Source organism: Lissotriton helveticus, chromosome 3_1, assembly GCF_964261635.1.
Source record: "Lissotriton helveticus chromosome 3_1, aLisHel1.1, whole genome shotgun sequence".
NCBI classification, from domain to species: domain Eukaryota; kingdom Metazoa; phylum Chordata; class Amphibia; order Caudata; family Salamandridae; genus Lissotriton; species Lissotriton helveticus.
Window position 1 is genome coordinate 68303919 of NC_136061.1, and position 21068 is coordinate 68324986.

A 21068-nucleotide genomic window follows, 5' to 3' on the forward strand; every position below is an offset into this window, starting at 1 on the left:
CTTTTTGACTCATTTCAGTTACGGTTTCTCTGAAATGAGGTCAGAGTGACGTGCAATCTGATCTTCATTTCACAGAAATCAAACACACAGCGCGGGAGCTCCTGAGGCTGTTGAGGGGAAAACTAAATCCCTCTGGTGCCCGCACCAGAAGGATTTTCAGTGCCATGTGATTGGACAGCTGGGAACCGTCCAACGCACATGAGTACTGGTGAATCGGAGGGCTCCCGGCCCTCCGCCGCACCGAAGGGGTGAAAGAATTGGTTTGGTAAACAAATTGACAAAGTAGCTGTAATTAAATTTGACCAGCAGAAAGCAGACTTGAGTCATTTTCTTGCATTATATCTAGTTACACAGTACAGTTCATAGAAATTAGCCCAAAGAATTTTTGTATGTTTCATTTTCAAGCACTCCTTACTGCATGGAACACGCTCAACAAATTGATTAAACAGCAGGAGATGCTAATGCCCCAATAGCAACAAGCATTGGCAAGTCAATAGGTCTTGGCAATTGGAGAGCTATAGCTCAACTTAATGTGTTTTAGCTTAGTGTTATGCATAGAGTCTCAAAAGAGTCTCAACGTTCTGGGAGAAGTTGCACTAGAAAGAAAATTATTCTTTCTTTAGAAGACCCCTCACTCACCAACCTAGTTGGTGACATGCTTCACCATCTAGCATGTCACCAACTAGGTTGGTGAGTGAGGGGTCTTCTAAAGAAAGAATAATTTTCTTTCTAGTGCAACTTCTCCCAAAACTTTGAGACTCTTTTGAATCTCTTGGTGATACTCCTCCTATTGTTTATTTATCTGGTCGTCAAGGGGACTAGGAGTATTCCCCTCCACATAGTAGAAATCCCTTTCTCTCTCCTTTTGTTTTGCTTATGCATAGAGTCGCCATCACTCCTGGGTTTGTATATGTCACTAATGAGTTACATGTGGGTTGTTGGCAGAAAAACTGGTCTCTTGGTTTTGAGCCATTATGCCACCACTGAGGGCTACGAGAGCGTGTTTGTGAGCATTTAAATCGAGCCCCTGTAGCTCCTCGATGAGACAGAGCAATGTGGAGAGAGGTGGAGGGTAAAGAAACACAATTGGGTGATAGAGAGCAGTACGGGCGGGGGTAGAGGGGACAGAAGCACACATGTCTCAAGCAACTAATGCAGGGGTGTGTAGTGGCCGGATAGCCCTATGTTAGCCTTCACTTTGATTTTGCCCCGTCATAGGTTTTAAAGTTCACCACGCAGGTTAATTACTGCATCGAAATGAGAATGCACACTTATCCACTTGCTCCTGTTCAGGTGTTGCTGTGTTTCAAAATAGCACCACAACAAAGAAACACACTGTGCCTACAATGCTTGAAAACGTTACATTAAACCTAAACTGCTGTTTGCAGAGCTGGCGCCTGTGTGGATCCTTTGATGTGCTTTTAATGTGCTTTACTTTAAAGAATTTGGGAAGAAACCATGCAGGTCGGCACAGACTGCGTCAACTCCATACAGACACGTACCGGCTGAAAAAAATGAAGACACAGAACATACATACATGTGACTCAAGGAAAGAAGGACAGGTGGGAAAAAGAAGGCATTTTCTATTATACAAAAATGTGCAGCCATTTTACAATGAGAGCTATTGCTTCTGAATCATCAGCTGTCCTCCAAGCTGTGTGTATGATTTGTCTGCGAACTGCCTGTGGTTTATTTTATAGGGGGCTATGTTATTTCTAAGTTACTGTTTTTAGAGCTGACGCCTGTGTAGGTCCTTTGATGAGCATTATTTTAAAGAACGCAGTAAGCAGCCATGCAGGTAGGCATAGACTGCGTCAGCTCCATACAGACATGCACAGGCTGAAACAAATTACCACACACTGAACATACAAACGTGTGTCTCCGAAACAGTGGCAATCACAGTGAGCTAGTGTTGGTATCGCCTTTCACATCAGTTCCTCACACACAACACTGTGGCGTGCCACAGGTTTCCAGAATGTCCCTTCTATTATTCAAAATCTACATAGCCTTCTTACCAAACCTGATTAAATCTGTCAATTCACCTGTTACAACAATTCAGATGACACCAAAATCATTAAAAACAAGCATTTACAATGCAATAGGTCTCGCAGCATTAAAGTTTGAGCTATTGGCATTGTATATTACAATGTGTTGCATTAATTTGTTATCAAACTCTGAATTGTTTTATAAAGATGATTTGCAAACTGTCAAATGTTGCTGAATAGTAAGCAACGTTGTGAATAATATTGTTTGCTAGTCATCCTTGGGTAACAGAGTACTTCACTTGAGGCAGAGGTATTATCTTTAGACTACAGGTGCCGATGCCGCTTGAGCTAGAAACAGGGCCAGCCACTCACTACTCTGCACTCACTACTCACTACTCTGCACTCACTACTCACTACTCACTACTCTACCCACTACTCTCCACTCACTACTCTACTCACTACTCTACTCACTACTTTCTACTCACTACTCTACTCACTACTCTGCACTCACTACTCACTACTCTGCTCTCCACTCACTACTCTACTCACTACTCATGACTCTACTCACTACTCTGCACTCACTACTCACTACTCTACTCACTACTCTACTCACTACTCACTACTTACTACTCACTACTCACTACTCTACTCACTACTCACTACTCACTACTCTACTCACTACTCACTACTCTACTCACTACTCACTACTCACTACTCACTACTCTACTCACTACTCTACTCACTACTCACTACTCACTACTCTACTCACTACTCTGCACTCACTACTCACTACTCTACTCACTAATCACTACTCTACTCACTACTCACTACTTACTACTCACTACTCACTACTCACTACTCTACTCACTACTCACTACTCACTACTCTACTCACTACTCTACTCACTACTCACTACTCTACTCACTACTCTGCACTCACTACTCACTACTCTACTCACTACTCACTACTCTACTCACTACTCACTACTCTACTCACTACTCACTACTCTACTTACTACTCACTACTCACTACTCTACTCACTACTCACTACTCACTACTCACTACTCTACTCACTACTTACTACTCATTACTCTACTCACTATTCACTACACTGCTCACTACTCTACTCACTACTCACTACTCTACTCACTACTCACTACTTACTACTCACTACTCACTACTCACTACTCTACTCACTACTCACTACTCACTACTCTACTCACTACTCTGCACTCACTACTCTACTCACTACTCACTACTCACTACTCTACTCACTACTCACTACTCTACTCACTACTCACTACTCACTACTCACTACTCTACTCACTACTTACTACTCATTACTCTACTCACTACTCACTACACTACTCACTACTCTACTCACTACTCACTACTCTACTCACTACTCACTACTCTACTCACTACTCACTACTCTACTCACTACTCACTACTCTACTCACTACTCTACTCACTACTCACTACTCTACTCACTACTCTGCACTCACTACTCTACTCACTACTCACTACTCTACTCACTACTCACTACTTACTACTCACTACTCTACTCACTACTCACTACTCACTACTTACTACTCACTACTCTACTCACTACTCACTACTCACTACTTACTACTCACTACTCACTACTCTACTCACTACTCACTACTCTACTCACTACTCTACTCACTACTCTACTCACTACTCACTACTCTACTCACTACTTACTACTCACTACTCACTACTCTACTCACTACTCACTACTCTACTCACTACTCACTACTCTACTCACTACTCTACTCACTACTCTACTCACTACTCTACTCACTACTCTGCACTCACTACTCACTACTCTACTCACTACTCACTACTCTACTCACTACTCACTACTTACTACTCTACTCACTATTCACTACTCTACTCACTACTCACTACTCTACTCACTACTCTACTCACTACTCACTACTCTACTCACTACTCACTGCTTACTACTCACTACTCACTACTCTATTCACTACTCACTACTCTACTCACTACTCACTACTTACTACTCACTACTCTACTCACTACTCACTACTCACTACTCTACTCACTACTCACTACTCTACTCACTACTCTACTCAACACTCACTACTTACTACTCACTACTCACTACTCACTACTCTACTCACTACTCTGCACTCACTACTCTACTCACTACTCACTACTCACTACTCTACTCACTACTCACTATTCTACTCACTACTCACTACTCTACTCACTACTCACTACTCTGCACTCACTACTCACTACTCTACTCACTACTCACTACTCACTACTCTACTCACTACTCACTACTCTACTCACTACTCACTACTCACTACTCTACTCACTACTCACTACTCACAATCTGCACTCACTACTCACTACTCTACTCACTACTCTACTCACTACTCTACTCACTACTCTACTCACTACTCACTACTCACTACTCTACTCACTACTCACTACTCTACTCACTGCTCTACTCACTACTCACTACTCTACTCACTACTCTACTCACTACTCACTACTCTACTCACAACTCACTACTCTGTACTCTACTCACTACTCTGCACTCACTACTCACTACTCTACACTCACTACTCTACTCACTACTCACTACTCTACTCTCTACTCTACTCACTACTCACTACTCTACTCACTACTCTGCACTCACTACTCTACTCACTACTCACTACTCACTACTCTACTCACTACTCACTACTCACTACTCTACTCACTACTCACTACTCACTACACACTACTCTACTCACTACTTACTACTCATTACTCTACTCACTACTCACTACACTACTCACTACTCTACTCACTACTCACTACTCACTACTCTACTCACTACTCACTACTCTACACACTACTCACTACTCTACTCACTACTCACTACTCACTACTCTACTCACTACTCTACTCACTACTCACTACTCTACTCACTACTCTGCACTCACTACTCTACTCACTACTCGCTACTCTACTCACTACTCACTACTTACTACTCACTACTCTTCTCACTACTCACTACTCACTACTTACTACTCACTACTCACTACTCTACTCACTACTCACTACTCTACTCACTACTCTACTCACTACTCTACTCACTACTCACTACTCTACTCACTACTTACTACTCACTACTCACTACTCTACTCACTACTCACTACTCTACTCACTACTCACTACTCTACTCACTACTCACTACTCTACTCACTACTCTACTCACTACTCTGCACTCACTACTCACTACTCTACTCACTACTCACTACTCTACTCACTACTCACTACTTACTACTCTACTCACTATTCACTACTCTACTCACTACTCACTACTCCACTCACTACTCTACTCACTACTCACTACTCTACTCACTACTCACTGCTTACTACTCACTACTCACTACTCTATTCACTACTCACTACTCTACTCACTACTCACTACTTACTACTCACTACTCTACTCACTACTCACTACTCACTACTCTACTCACTACTCACTACTCTACTCACTACTCTACTCAATACTCACTACTTACTACTCACTACTCACTACTCACTACTCACTACTCTACTCACTACTCTGCACTCACTACTCTACTCACTACTCACTACTCTACTCACTACTCACTATTCTACTCACTACTCACTACTCTACTCACTACTCACTACTCTGCACTCACTACTCACTACTCACTACTCTACTCACTACTCACTACTCACTACTCACTACTCTACTCACTACTCTACTCACTACTCACTACTCTACTCACTACTCACTACTCACAATCTGCACTCACTACTCACTACTCTACTCACTACTCACTACTCTACTCACTACTCACTACTCTACTCACTACTCTACTCACTACTCACTACTCACTACTCTACTCACTACTCACTACTCTACTCACTGCTCTACTCACTACTCACTACTCACTACTCTACTCACTACTCTACTCACTACTCTACTCACAGCTCACTACTCTGTACTCTACTCACTACTCTGCACTCACTACTCACTACTCTACTCACTACTCACTACTCACTACTCTACTCACTACCCACTACTCTACTCACTACTCACTACTCTACTCTCTACTCTACTCACTACTATACTCTCTACTCACTACTCTACTCACTAATCACTACTCTACTCACTACTCTACTCACTACTCACTACTCTACTCACTACTGTACTCACTACTCTGCACTCACTACTCACTACTCTACTCACTACTCACTATTCTACTCACTACTCACTACTCTACTCACTACTTACTACTCACTACTCTACTCACTACTCTACACTCACTACTCACTACTCTACACTCACTACTCACTACTCTACACTCACTACTCACTACTCTACACTCTACTCACTACTCACTACTCACTACTCAATACTCAACTCACTACTCTGCACTCACTACTCACTACTCTACTCACTACTCACTACTCTACTCACTACTCACTACTCACTACTCACTACTCACTACTCTACTCACTACTCACTACTCTACTCACTACTCTGCACTCACTACTCTACTCACTACTCACTACTCTACTCACTACTCACTACTCACTACTCTACTCACTACTCACTACTCACTACTTACTACTCACTACTCACTACTCTACTTCTCTGCACTCACTACTCACTACTCTGCACTCACTACTCTGCACTCACTACTCACTACTCACTACTCACTACTCTCCTCACTACTCTACTCACTACTCACTACTCTACTCACTACTCTGCACTCACTACTCACTACTCTACTCATTACTCGCTACTCTACTCACTACTCACTACTTTCTACTCACTACTCTACTCACTACTCACTACTCTACTCACTACTCACTACTCAACTCACTACTCTACTCACTACTCACTACTCTACTCACTACTCACTACTTAATACTCACTACTCTACTCACTACTCACTACTCTACTCACTACTCTACTCACTACTCACTACTCACTACTCACTACTCTACTCACTACTCACTACTCACTACTCTACTCACTACTCTACTCCTTACTCACTACTGTACTCACTACTCTGCACTCACTACTCACTACTCTACTCACTACTCACTACTGTACTCACTACTCACTACTTACTACTCACTACTCTACTCACTACTCACTACTCTACTCACTACTCTACTCACTACTCTACTCACTACTCACTACTCTACTCACTACTTACTACTCACTACTCACTACTCTACTCACTACTCACTACTCACTACTCTACTCACTACTCACTACTTACTACTCACTACTCTACTCAATACTCACTACTCACTACTTAACTCACTACTCACTACTCTACTCACTACTCACTACTTACTACTCACTACTCACTACTCTACTCACTACTCACTACTCACTACTCACTACTCTGCACTCACTACTCTACTCACTACTCACTACTCACTACTCACTACTCTACTCACTACTCACTACTCTACTCACTACTCACTACTCACTACTCACTACTCTACTCACTACTCTACTCACTACTCACTACTCACTACTCTACTCACTACTCACTACTCTACTCACTACTCACTACTCACTACTCACTACTCACTACTCTACTCACTACTCACTACTCTACTCACTACTCACTACTCTACTCACTACTCACTACTCACTACTCTGCACTCACTACTCACTACTCTACTCACTACTCTACTCACTACTCACTACTCTACTCACTACTCTACTCACTACTCACTACTCACTACTCTACTCACTACTCTACTCACTACTCACTACTCACTACTCTACTCACTACTCACTACTCACTACTCACTACTCACTACTCTACTCACTACTCACTACTCTACTCACTACTCACTACTCTACTCACTACTTACTACTCTACTCTCTACTCACTACTCTACTCACTACTCACTACTCTACTCACTACTCTACTCACTACTCACTACTCTACTCACTACTCTGCACTCACTACTCACTACTCTACTCACTCATCTACTCACTACTCATTACTCTACTCACTACTTACTACTCACTACTCACTACTCTACTCACTACTCTACACTCACTACTCACTACTCTACACTCACTACTCACTACTCTACACTCACTACTCTGCACTCACTACTCTGCACTCACTACTCTGCACTCACTACTCACTACTCACTACTCTGCACTCACTACTCTGCACTCACTACTCTGCACTCACTACTCACTACTCTGCACTCACTACTCACTACTCTGCACTCACTACTCTGCACTCACTACTCACTACTCTGCACTCACTACTCTGCACTCACTACTCACTACTCTGCACTCACTACTCACTACTCTACACACACTACTCTGCACTCACTACTCACTACTCTGCACTCACTACTCTGCACTCACTACTCACTACTCACTACTCTGCACTCACTACTCAGCACACACTACTCTGCACTCACTACTCTGCACTCACTACTCTGCACTCACTACTCTGCACACTCACTCTGCACTCACTACTCACTACTCTGAACTCACTACTCTGCACTCACTACTCTGCACACTCACTCTGCACTCACTACTCACTACTCTGCACTCACTACTCTGCACTCACTACTCTGCACTCACTACTCTGCACTCACTACTCACTACTCTGCACTCACTACTCTGCACTCACTTCTCTGCACTCACTACTCACTACTCTGCACTCACTACTCTGCACTCACTACTCACTACTCTGCACTCACTACTCACTACTCTGCACACACTACTCTGCACTCACTACTCACTACTCTGCACTCACTACTCTGCACTCACTACTCTGCACTCACTACTCTGCACTCACTACTCACTACTCACTACTCACTACTCACTACTCTGCACTCACTACTCTGCACTCACTACTCTGCACTCACTGCTCTGGACTCACTACTCTGCACACTCACTCTGCACTCACTACTCACTACTCTGCACTCACTACTCACTACTCTGCACTCACTACTCTGCACTCACTACTCTGCACTCACTACTCTGCACTCACTACTCACTACTCTGCACTCACCACTCACTACTCTGCACTCACTACTCTGCACTCACTACTCTGCACTCACTACTCTGTACTCACTACTCTGCACTCACTACTCTGCACACACTACTCTGCACACACTACTCACTACTCTGCACTCACTACTCTGCACTCACTACTCTGCACACACTACTCACTACTCTGCACTCACTACTCTGCACTCACTACTCTGCACTCACTACTCTGCATTCACTACTCACTACTCTGCACTCACTACTCTGCACTCACTACTCTGCACTCACTACTCACTACTCTGCACTCACTACTCTGCACACACTACTCTGCACACACTACTCTGCAGACACTACTCTGCACTCACTACTCTGCCCTCACTACTCTGCACACACTACTCTGCACTCACTACTCTGCACTCACTACTCTGCACACACTACTCACTACTCTGCACTCACTACTCTGCGCTCACTACTCTGCACTCACTACTCTGCACTCACTACTCACTACTCTGCACTCACTACTCTGCACTCACTACTCTGCACTCACTACTCTGCACTCACTACTCTGCACTCACTACTCTGCACTCACTTCTCTGCACTCACTACTCTGCACTCACTACTCTGCACTCACTACTCTGCACTCACCTCTCTGCACTCACTACTCTGCACACACTACTCTGCACATACTACTCTGCACACACTACTCTGCACTCACTACTCTGCACTCACTACTCTGCACTCACTACTCTGCACACACTACTCTGCACTCACTACTCTGCACTCACTACTCTGCACTCACTACTCTGCACTCGTGTGTCTTTGTGCGTGCACGTGTGTATGTGTGTGGGGGAGGCTGTATGTGCGTGCGTGCGTGCATTGGCGCTTGTGTGTGTGTCTGAGAGCATGCAGCGAGCGCGTTCGCGTGCGCGGGCTCATTTCGAATCGCCTCCAAGGCGATGCGCGCGGCCAGGATTGTCTCCTGGAAAGGAGACACGTCCACAATAGGTTCTCGGCGGAGACGAGCTTCCGCGCGTTCAGCCGAGACGTAAAAAGTGGAGGGGTGCATGACCGTTTAAATTTTAAACTTGATGATTGCCTTTGGTCATAAATACCTGAATGCTGAATAACCATCTAAAGCTAAATACTGCAAAGACAGAGATTACGATCTGTGGACAATGGCAAAAATCCCACCCAACCACGATATGGGCGAAGGAACATGAAGCCCCTCCAGCAATATTAAGAGTGACTAGAAACATAAGAGCAACCATGGATTCAGACCTATATTTGATATTCCCCATTAACAACATAAAACAGAGTGCCTTCTACACAATGAAAACACTACGTTGCATCTACCCATACCTTGGATACCAACAAAACTGTAAACCATTCTCACACTCCTAATCTCCAAGCTTGACTATGCCAACAGCCTAAACCTTGGCTATCCACATTCATCCTATGCATAATACAACCCACCCAAAATGCTGTTGTAAGACTTCTTCACTTTAATCCAAAAGAACACGACTCCATCCCTTTACTCACTCCATCAGCTGCCTATTGCAAGGGGGGGTAATGTTCAATGCACTTTGCATTGTCCACAGGGTCTCCAAGGCAAAGGACCTCTATACCGACAAGTTAAATTCAAGCAATATAAACAAAACAGGACACTGTGTCCCAGGCTTGCACCACTTGTCATTATACCACATTACCCTCAGAAATCCATGGGAGGTGCTTCTTTCTCAGTACAAGCAACCAAGCTCTGGAGCCCACTATCAGCCAGCATTTGAAGCTCCAGGAGCACATACACTACAGAAGACAGAAGACAGTTGTAAATATGGCTATATCCAAGAAAACTACACAACCATATGTTCCGGCTACAGAAACTGGACAGACAGGCACACTCCCAAGCTCAATCTTCAGCTTAAAAGTCCACAGATTGAAACAATCAATCATCAAACTACTTTCAATAGTCAGGTAAGTTGAGGAGGGCTGACCTAAGACCTGCTAGGGAATTAAACAGTTATATAATTCCATATATAACATTCTGACCCAGACTAATATTGATATAAAACACTCAGCAGCCAACTGTAAACAACATGAAAACACTTCCCACATAGAATTATAAAACAAAGACAACACCCTTCAAACCGCACACCATCCTCTTTGTCGTAGCTTGCTGCCCATGTATGTAAGCACTTCATTGCCACACACATGGGGTAGTAAGTGCTATACAGATGCTGCAATATAAATCAACATATATATTTTGTGCATTATTAAGATTTGTTTTGATCCTATGAAAACCTTTGTTTCCATCATACTTCACAATTACAGGCCAAAATGTGCTTCATTTGTGCATTCATAACTGCTGATATATTGAAATAATTGTACAGTTAATATACAGGTATTTCCATTTTTTTGTATTAGAAACAAATTGACATCCTAGAGTCTTTCTTTCTCCACTCCCTGTACGCAGGGTCACTAGAATTATGTGATTCTGCGGCTGTGGCTTTTGCCGCATAATTATGAATTTGCCACAAAACCCATAACTTGCTGCACATCAACAGATTTTATCCCAAAAATAGTTTCAAACTCAAACAGATCAAAAGTTACTAAAAAGGCTGCAACACATGCTGCCGCACAGTGGAAGGTCCTTCTCAAGGGACTGGTTACCTTTCAGTTACTTATAGCTTTATTGGGGTGTGAAACTAGCACTAATGAAGTGAAACTCTAGAGTTGGTAGAACTTTGCACATGTAATATAGAATCAAGAATGTGGGGGGAAATGGGTTCTCTGGTGGATTGAAGTAGGAGTGGATTGGAAAACTGTAAGCTAGAGGTAACCTAATGGACTAAGTAAACTTGTGTATTTATTTACCATGGCCCACATGCATCAAAGCAAAAACCGGTCGCAAACGGGCAGATTCTCAGAATCTGCCCCTTTGCGACCGGTATTTTTGCATTTGGGATGCATCATCCCAAATGCAAAAATCGCAATTTAAGTAATGTCTAAATTGCGATTACTTAAATTGCGATTGCATTTAAGGAATCTCAAATTGAGATTCCTTAAATGCAATGCATTAAAGTAAAAAAAATTGCGATTTTGCTAATAGGGGGAGCAAATTACCAGGAAGTTGAACTTCATGGTAATTTGCAAAAACTTTGAAAAATGCACAAAATTGCATTTTTCAAAGATCCATTTAACACACACATGCCCTTGGGGCATGTGTGTGTGCAAGATGTACTCATAGGCAGATTTCAGGGGTTCAGCAGCAGGGTGTCCTTTTAACACCCTGGCACCCTTCAAATTGCATTCTCAATTTGCGATTCTCTAATTGAGAATCGCAGATTGAGAACATCTTCCCATTCATTCCTATGGGCCTCTAGGGTAATGTTCAATGCACTTTGCATTGTCCACAGGGCCTCCAAGGCAAAGGACTGCTATACCGACAAGTTAAATTCAAGCAATATAAACAAAACAGGACACTGTGCCTCAGGCTTGCACCACTTGTCATTATACTTTGGGTGGGTTGTATTATGTATAGGATGAATTGGTTGGAGATTAGGAGAGTGAGAATGGTTTACAGTTTTGTTGGTATCCAAGGTATGGGTAGATGCAACGTAGTGTTTTCATTGTGTAGAAGGCATTCTGTGTTATGTTGTTAACGGGGAATATCCAATATGGGAAACATCCTTTACAACGCACTACCATTACGACGCAACCATTACAACGCAAGTCATTACAACGACTTGCGCTGGGGGGCGCTCTAGGATAGGGATTAGTTTAATTTACTATCCAACACCTTCCCTACTATCCACGGGGACTGGAGTTGGAATAGTAAATTAAACTATTCACTATCCAGCACCCCCCAACGCAAGTCGTTGTAACAACTTGCGTCGTATAGGCATGCGTTGTAATAGCTTGCGTTGTAACGTCATACAGCCATCAAATATAGGTCTGAAGGCCCATAGGAATGAGTGGGGAGGTATTTCTTAATTGCGACTCGCAATTTGCGAGTCACAATTAAGGAATGTTTAGAAATTGCTATTTTTTCAGCAATTTCTACATGCATTGCCTTTAGCTATTCCTTATTAGCTAATCTTTATTTTTCGCTAATAAGGAATTGCAAAACGCATTGTTGATGCACGTGCCAGTATATCTTTGGTGAATCTTTACCTAACTGGCGACAAGTTGACGTCTGTCCAGGGGATAGATGTTGAGGTGCCTTCACCCCCGAATCATAAACACTTGATTACTTCACATTCAAGTGAGTAACCAACGTTGTGTCTAAGCGCTTAAGCTGGATGCAAACTTGAAGAAAGACCAGCCCTGCTAAAAGGGGACAGTTTTGCTATCAACCTTATTATCAGCCTTGCTCCACTGAAATTAACTAAAAGTACTTTGAACAAGAACTCTGTGCATGGATGACAGTTATCAAATCAAGGTGACAGCTATAGGAATTGTGTCTCACTATGCGCTCTGCAGCCGATCTGGAAAACGATTGGGTGTTAACTGAAAGCTCAGAATGCAGTGTACTTAATCCAGATTTCAGACTAGCTATTTTGCGAGTGGATGGATTTATTGGCAAAATCCATTTTAAAGCTGGGCAGTAGAGGGCAGTATGAGCTTAGTTATGGATGTTGATGCACTTGTGAATTAATGTAGTTTCATATTGCCGTTGTGCTTCTGAAATTTGGATTATTCTGGACATTTAAAGTGCCTGCCAGGTGCATTATTTGAATTGTACTGTGCACTCAGCCTGTATTGTTGCCAGCGCTTCAGTCATTTCAGTATCATTTCAAGGGCTGTCTCTTGTGCCCAGTGATGCATTATTTGAAAGGCTGCATCTTATACCCCCCTCCTGAGGAGCAGCATTGTTTCAGGAGTTACTCACGTGCTTCGCGTGCAATCTCTGTGTGAAAATGCTCTGGAATCAGGATCTCAGCAAGTCAAAGGAATTGTTGAGCGCAGAGAGAATCACATGGAGCCTGCCGTTGTTCACACAATCATTGAAGAACACAACATCCTCGACTCCTCCCAATCCGGCTTCAGAAAAAACCACAGTACGGAAACCGCCCTCCTCGCCGCAACAGACGACATCCACACCTTACTGGACAAAGGAGAAACAGTAGCCCTCATCCTCCTCGACCTATCAGCGGCGTTCGACACAGTCTCCCACCGCACCCTAATACGCAGACTCTACGATGCAGGAATCCAGGACAAGGCCCTTGACTGGATCTGCTCCTTCCTCTCCAGCAGGACGCAGCGGGTCAGACTCCCCCCTTTCCTCTCGGACCCCACACCTATCACCTGCGGAGTCCCCCAGGGCTCCTCCCTCAGCCCGACGCTCTTCAACGTCTACATGGCTCCACTTGCCCCCATCGTCAGAACCTACGGACTCAACATCGTGTCATATGCAGACGACACCCAGCTCATCCTCTCCCTATCCAACGAGCCCAACACCTCCAGACGCAACTTTCGAGAAGGCATGGAAGCCGTCGCCAAATGGATGAAAAACAGCTGCCTACAACTAAACACCAACAAAACAGAAGTACTCATCATGGGCCCAAACCCCGACGCCTGGAGTGACACCTGGTGGCCCACCGCCCTCGGAAACCCGCCAACCCCCACAGACCACGCACGCAACCTGGGAATCATCCTGGACTCCGAGCTCAAAATGGACCGCCAGATCAACTCTGTCTCATCTTCCTGCTTCCACACCTTCCGCCTCCTTCGTAAGACCTTCAAATGGATCCCCCTCGAACACCGAAAGACAGTCACTCACGCCCTGGTCACCAGCAGACTCGACTACGGCAACGCACTCTACGCCGGAATAAACAAAAACCTCATCCGCAAGCTACAGAACATCCAGAACGCCGCCGCAAGACTGGTCCTCAACCTGCCAAAACACTGCCACATCTCCCAGCACCTGCGCACACTCCACTGGCTCCCCGTCGAGGCGAGAATCACCTTTAAGATGCTCACCCACGCACACAAGGACCTCCACGGCACCGGACCAGCATACCTGAACAGCAGACTCAAATTCCACGCACCCCAAAGGACCCTACGATCAGCCCAGCTTTCCTACGCTGTGGTCCCCCGCACCAGAAAGACCAGATCGGGAGGCCGCTCCTTCTCCTTCCTCGCGGCCAAAGCATGGAACGCCCTTCCGCTCCACCTCAGACAGACAACATCGCTCCCCATCTTCGCAAGAAACCTCAAAACCTGGCTCTTCGACAGACCCCCTCCTTGATGGAATGGAACCTGCACCCCCCCAACCTCCCCCACCCCTAGCGCCTTGAGACCCTTACGGGTGAGTAGTCGCGCTTTAACAAACTCCTGATTGATTGATTGACATTCTGCTGGTCATAAACACCTTGGGGCAGATTTACCAGCCCCTTACTCCATTTTTGCGTCACTTTTCCCATGTTAAATATGACGCAAAAGAGGCGCAAGGGCTTGTAAATCTGCCCCCTAGTCTTGCTATTCCAAAGTTAGAGCTCTCCTGCTGAGCTGCATGTTCTCCTGCTACAATGGCTTCTCTGTCTCCACTGTTCGGTCGCATTCCTATATTTCACTATGGGAGCATGAATTACAGCCTTAAACCAGCCGCAATGCATGCTCCCATAGCTAAATGGGAGGTGCGGTTCATCTCTGCACCCCGTGGCAGGCACCGCAAGGGGGTCCTGCTGGGAGCCCCCTAACACGCTTTCCGACATGGTTTCCATGTCCGATAGACCGACATGGAAACCATGTTGGAAACCGTGATCGTAATCTCAAGGGCAGAAAGACCTGTCCTTGAGATTACAGACCAGATTCCGACTGACGGACGGGCTCTCCAATCCTGTCGGAAGCCAGCCGGAATGACCGTCCGGTTCCATTCTAACCGCCTCCATCTTAATGAAGTGGTCGGAAAGTAAACCGACCAGGCCATTACAATGCGGCCCTAAATGCTCCGACTGGAGGTTTGAGCCTTTACGGGCTTATTGTAATCAGCTCCATAGTTATAAGGGCACTATTCAGAGTTAGTGGCTCCACTCCTCGTCAAGGGGTCTTCAGGGCCAGATTAATCAGTATTTCTCTGTTGAAGAAGGCAATGAAGGGTTCCCATATACCTTTAGGGTGAGATCATAATGGCATGAGTTCCCAAAATATAGAGAGTTGTTCATGACAAAAACATACATCCTTAAGCCTGGCCTGGACAGTCGGGCCTGCCCCCTAGCCCAGTGCATTGCGAGCCTGCGTTTGGCTAAAAAAAGTAATATAGCTGTGAGTCTGCAATAGATATTGGATATCTTTTTTACATATCCAAGTAATCCAATTACGGGATAAAGGGGAAGGGCCCGATTCACAGAACTAACTTAAGACAAAATCCTAAACTTACTACCATTTTGGTATTCACAGAATGCACTTACTCATTTCGGTATTCACAGAAGTTAGGAGTCCTAACTTTAGGACTCCTAAATGCCTCTGTGAATACCCAAAGTCTTAAAGTTAGGATTTTTCTCAGTTTAGGAGTAGTAAAATCAGGACTCCTATTTTTAGTAAATTTACTCTTGGGATCTGTTGTGTATATGATGACAGTCTTAACACTGTTGTGAGACAATTTCAAACTCTTTTCTAATCCATCCAAGTTGCATTTTTCCATACTCGTCCCACTTTTGCATGGGATGTCATTGTGAAGTGAGGCCTAGAATCATTGTTAAGCCAATTTGTCTTTTGAGCTCTGTAAAATAAGTTACCGAAATCTCATATGTTTTTAACATGTGAAAGCATAAATGTTTTACTAAAAATTTTCCCTTCTGTAAGACAGTTTTATGGGTCCCATAAACTATGAAGGACAGTCTTAGGATTGTCCAAATATTGCTTTAAACCAGAACAAAACCTTTTATAAATATGTGACTTAAGGGGATATTTACAACAGAATGGAGAAGCGTGGCGTTAAGCAAACATTGCTAACACCACGCTTCTCCATTCTGAAAATGCAGGGATGCGCCATATTCACAAGAATGCGGCACACCACTGCGTTTCCCCTAGCGCTGGCGCTGAGTTCAGCTACCTAGCGGCGACACAGGTGCCCTTACACCATAGTGCAAGGGTGTCTGCATCGGGGGGAAATGATTGTTTATGTGCAGTAAGGGACACCTTCCAGCACATAAACAATCATTCATGCCATTTTGAAACATCTATGTGTGCTGCTTAATGCAGCACACACAGAAGTTGCAAAACGCCATTTTCTTTTTGATTGTTTATGGGCAGGGAGGGCCACCTTCCTGCACAAACACAATCAATGGCAATTTGATGTTTCTGTGTGTGCTGTACAAGGAAGCACACATGGGAACAGCAAAAACTAGGAGAAATAAAGCATTTCTCCTCATTGCGCCTGTTTTGGACCAGGTTTTCCCTGGTCTTAATTCTGGCGCTGCCTCCTATTTATGCCACCCATATAAACAGGGGGCAGAGTCAAAATCAATGGGTGTTGCTGTGGAACGCCCACCGCAACACCAATTGCCCTCCCCTTTCATTCAGTGTACAGAGTGAAAGGGGGGCGTATTTACAAGGCAGCAAAAAGCCATGTTAAGTGGCTTAACGCTGCCTTGTAAATAAGACTAAGTCCATATCGCCACCACAACGTCACTGAAAGTGACATTATGGTGGCGATAGGGGCTTGTAAATATGCCCCCTATTGTGTGGTTCACAACGATTTTGTAATGAGTAGTTGTGACTTACTCATGTAGTACTCCTGACTTACTTCTGAATTATATGAATAAGCCAGGAATGGTACAAATGTAAGTCACCTAAATCATTGTGAACTGGGCCCTATATATCCACTAGTAAGCCAGGAGTACTCAGAGGGTAAACATCGTTTACCACGAAGTTTTTACAACGCGGTACCTTTAGCACGCATCCCTTACAACGCAAGTCGTTACCACGACTTGCGCTGGAGGGCGCTAAAGGATTAAAAATAGTAAATTTACTATCCCAACACCTTCCCTAGGGTCCACGGGGACTGGTGTTAGAATAGTAAATTATACTATTCGAAATCCGCGCCCCCAACGGAAGTCGTGGTAACGACTTGCGTTGTAAGGGATGCGTGGTAAAGGGATGCGTTGTGACGGTACGCGTTGTACCGTCATACATCCACTCAGAGTGTACTTCTACTTAACCATTTAGATTTCAGGAACAAGTCAGGATCAATAAAAGACGTCACAGCAATCCTTTTGGGCTATTAGTAAAAGAGGACTGATGGCTATGATTTACTATAGTGAGTAGCGATAAAAACAAAATACCCTACCCTAACATTAAACCATTGGACAGAGAGAGAGGGAGCAAAATAAGCAATCACAACCCTTTGTATTAAGGCCTGCAGAAATCATTCACCCTAGCAAAGTTTGAAAAGAAATGGTGAAGAACTATGCATTTTACAGCATGATTTTAAAAGAATTTGACCAAAAGTATCATGCTTATCAGTCTTTCCTACTTTCTTCCCTTTTCTATCATTCCTCCCTATCTTTTTTCTAGAATTCTTTATTTGTGTTCATTCATTCTTTCCTTCTTTCTTTTCTTCTGCCCATCATTCATTCTCTTGTTTCTTTTAATCTTTATTTCTTACTTTATATTTTTCTGACTCTTTTTATTTTACATATATTCCTTCTTTGTCTTTCATTCTGACTATTTTTCTCTAATTCAATTTCTTCTTCCTTCTATTTCTCTGTCTTTTATAGTCTCATTAATTATAGTTTCAGTCTTTCCACTATTCCTTCCTTCTTCCTATTTTACTTCTGTTCATTTGTCTTTCTTCTTATATTGCTCCTGTCCTACTGTCTCCCCTTCTTTTCATTCTTTTTTTAATTTACTATTATTTTTTTCATTATTCCTATCTTTCATTTATTTATGTCTTTTGGTATGTACATTTATTATGTGAAGCATTCTATCACCTGAGCGCTTTCCTGGTGCTTTGCAGGTGTGTGCTTAGCCCTGCATATGATAAATTGGTTAATTGAAAAGCCTCATCTTCAGCTACTTGCTGAATTCATGAGAGGAGGAGACTCTGATGTGGAGTGGGAGGATGTTTCATGCATTAGGAAAAATGCAGTACAATGTCCATCCTTCTGATCCGGTACTGTGCATGGGTGAGATGCGTGTGAGAAGGAGGCCTGTGTAACAGAGGTGTCAGGGGGTGGGTGGAAGGAGATATGACTGTTCATGTAAGTGGAGCATAAGTAGTGTATTGTATAGTCCCTTGAATGTGTGTGTGAGGTGTTAAAAATGAGCGCATTTGTGTATAGGGAGCTAGTAGAACTCCCTTAGATGTGGTATCATGTTAGTTCTGTGTGGGAGGTTGAGGATGAGTTGGGATGATGAGTTTTGGATAGTTTGTAGTCTTCTAGTGAGTCACTTGGTGGTCTTGGCGTTGAGTGTGTTCTCGTAGTCCAACTTGCTGGTGACTGGGGCATGGGTGACAGTTTTTCTGGTGTTGCATCTAAGACATTTGATGATCTTCCTCAGCATCTTCAGGGAGTAGAAGCAGGATGCAGGGACAGTATTGACTTGTCCGGTCATGTACAGTTTGCTATTGATTATTATTCCAAGGTTCCTGGTATGGTTGCTGGGAATAGCTCCAGGTTCAACTAACCAACAGTTGGAGTACCGTGCTGAGGTTTTGCCAAAGATCACTACTTCTGCCTTATCAGTGATAAACTTGAAACAGTTGGCTTTCATCCAGTTAGCGACTTTAGTCAAGCAGAAGGGGAAACTTAGGGGCATATTACCAACAAGTAGTGATATTTCTCGGTAAATAGGCTTAGCGACAATTTTTTTATCGCTGCCGATCGCTGGATATGTTAGCGGAGAAAACATGGTATTAGCAACGTTTTTCTCCATTGTGCTAAAAAAATCCAGCGATAGCGGCGAAATGCGTGAATATCGCTGACAATACAGCGATATTCAAGCATTAGCGACGAAATGCTCTTAGCCGCCATGTTATCCACCTCCCATTGGATAACATGGCTAAGAACTGGTCTTGGCAGGTGTTAGTATTTGGAGATATTCACGCTTAGCGCGAATATTTCCAATGCTACGCCTGCCTTGCTAATAGGCGATAGCGACGTTAGCGACTGCTTTCAGTCGCTAACAGGTTGGGTACGCCCACTTTGCATGTCATTAATGATATACATCGCTGACATGCAAAGCGGGCCCCAAACCGCTCGCTATCGCCTAAAAGCTGTCGCTAACATCAGTTAGCGACAGCTTGCTAATAGGGCGATAGAATTATCGCCGCTTAGCGGCCGAAAACGGCCGCTAAATCGGCGATAATTCCCTATCGCCCTTCATGGTAATATGCCCCTTAGTTCTTGTGATGGGGGTCTTGTCCAAGAGGGAGAGCATGAGTTGCATGTCATCAGTGCAGTAGACGATGCTGATGTGTGCGTGCATGACGTTGGCCAGAGGGTTCATATATGCATGGAAGAGGGTGGGGCTTGATGCAATCCGCAGATGAGGTTATGGTATGGAGGAGTAAGGTGCCCGGCTGACATTAAGAAGGAGCAGATCCAGTGGAGAACGGGTCCTTGGATGCCAATCTCCTGCAGGTGCCTAATGAGGAGGGGTTGTAAGACCATGTCAAATGCTGAAAAAGGTCCTGTCAAATTTGGGCTGCTGTGTCTCCTCTGTCAAGGATCATGCAGATGTCATCTGTGGCGGTGATGAGTGCTGTTTCTGTACAATGGTTGGACCTGAATCCAGACTGCATGGTGTCGAGGTGGTTGGTGGGGTGTTGGTTGATTAGTTTCTCTAAGACCTTTGCTGGGTATGGTAGAAGGGAGATGGGTCTGTAGTTGGAAAGTGTGGTTGGGTCAGTGGATGGTTTCATAAGCAAGGGCATGACGGTGGCATGTTCCCAGTTGTGCGGGAATGTAGCTGAGTCGATGGAGACACTGAGGATGGATGTTCATGCTTTGCTGATCGGAAGTCCTTTGATGTGGTGGGGGCAAGGATCAGATGGGGCCCCCTAGTGAATG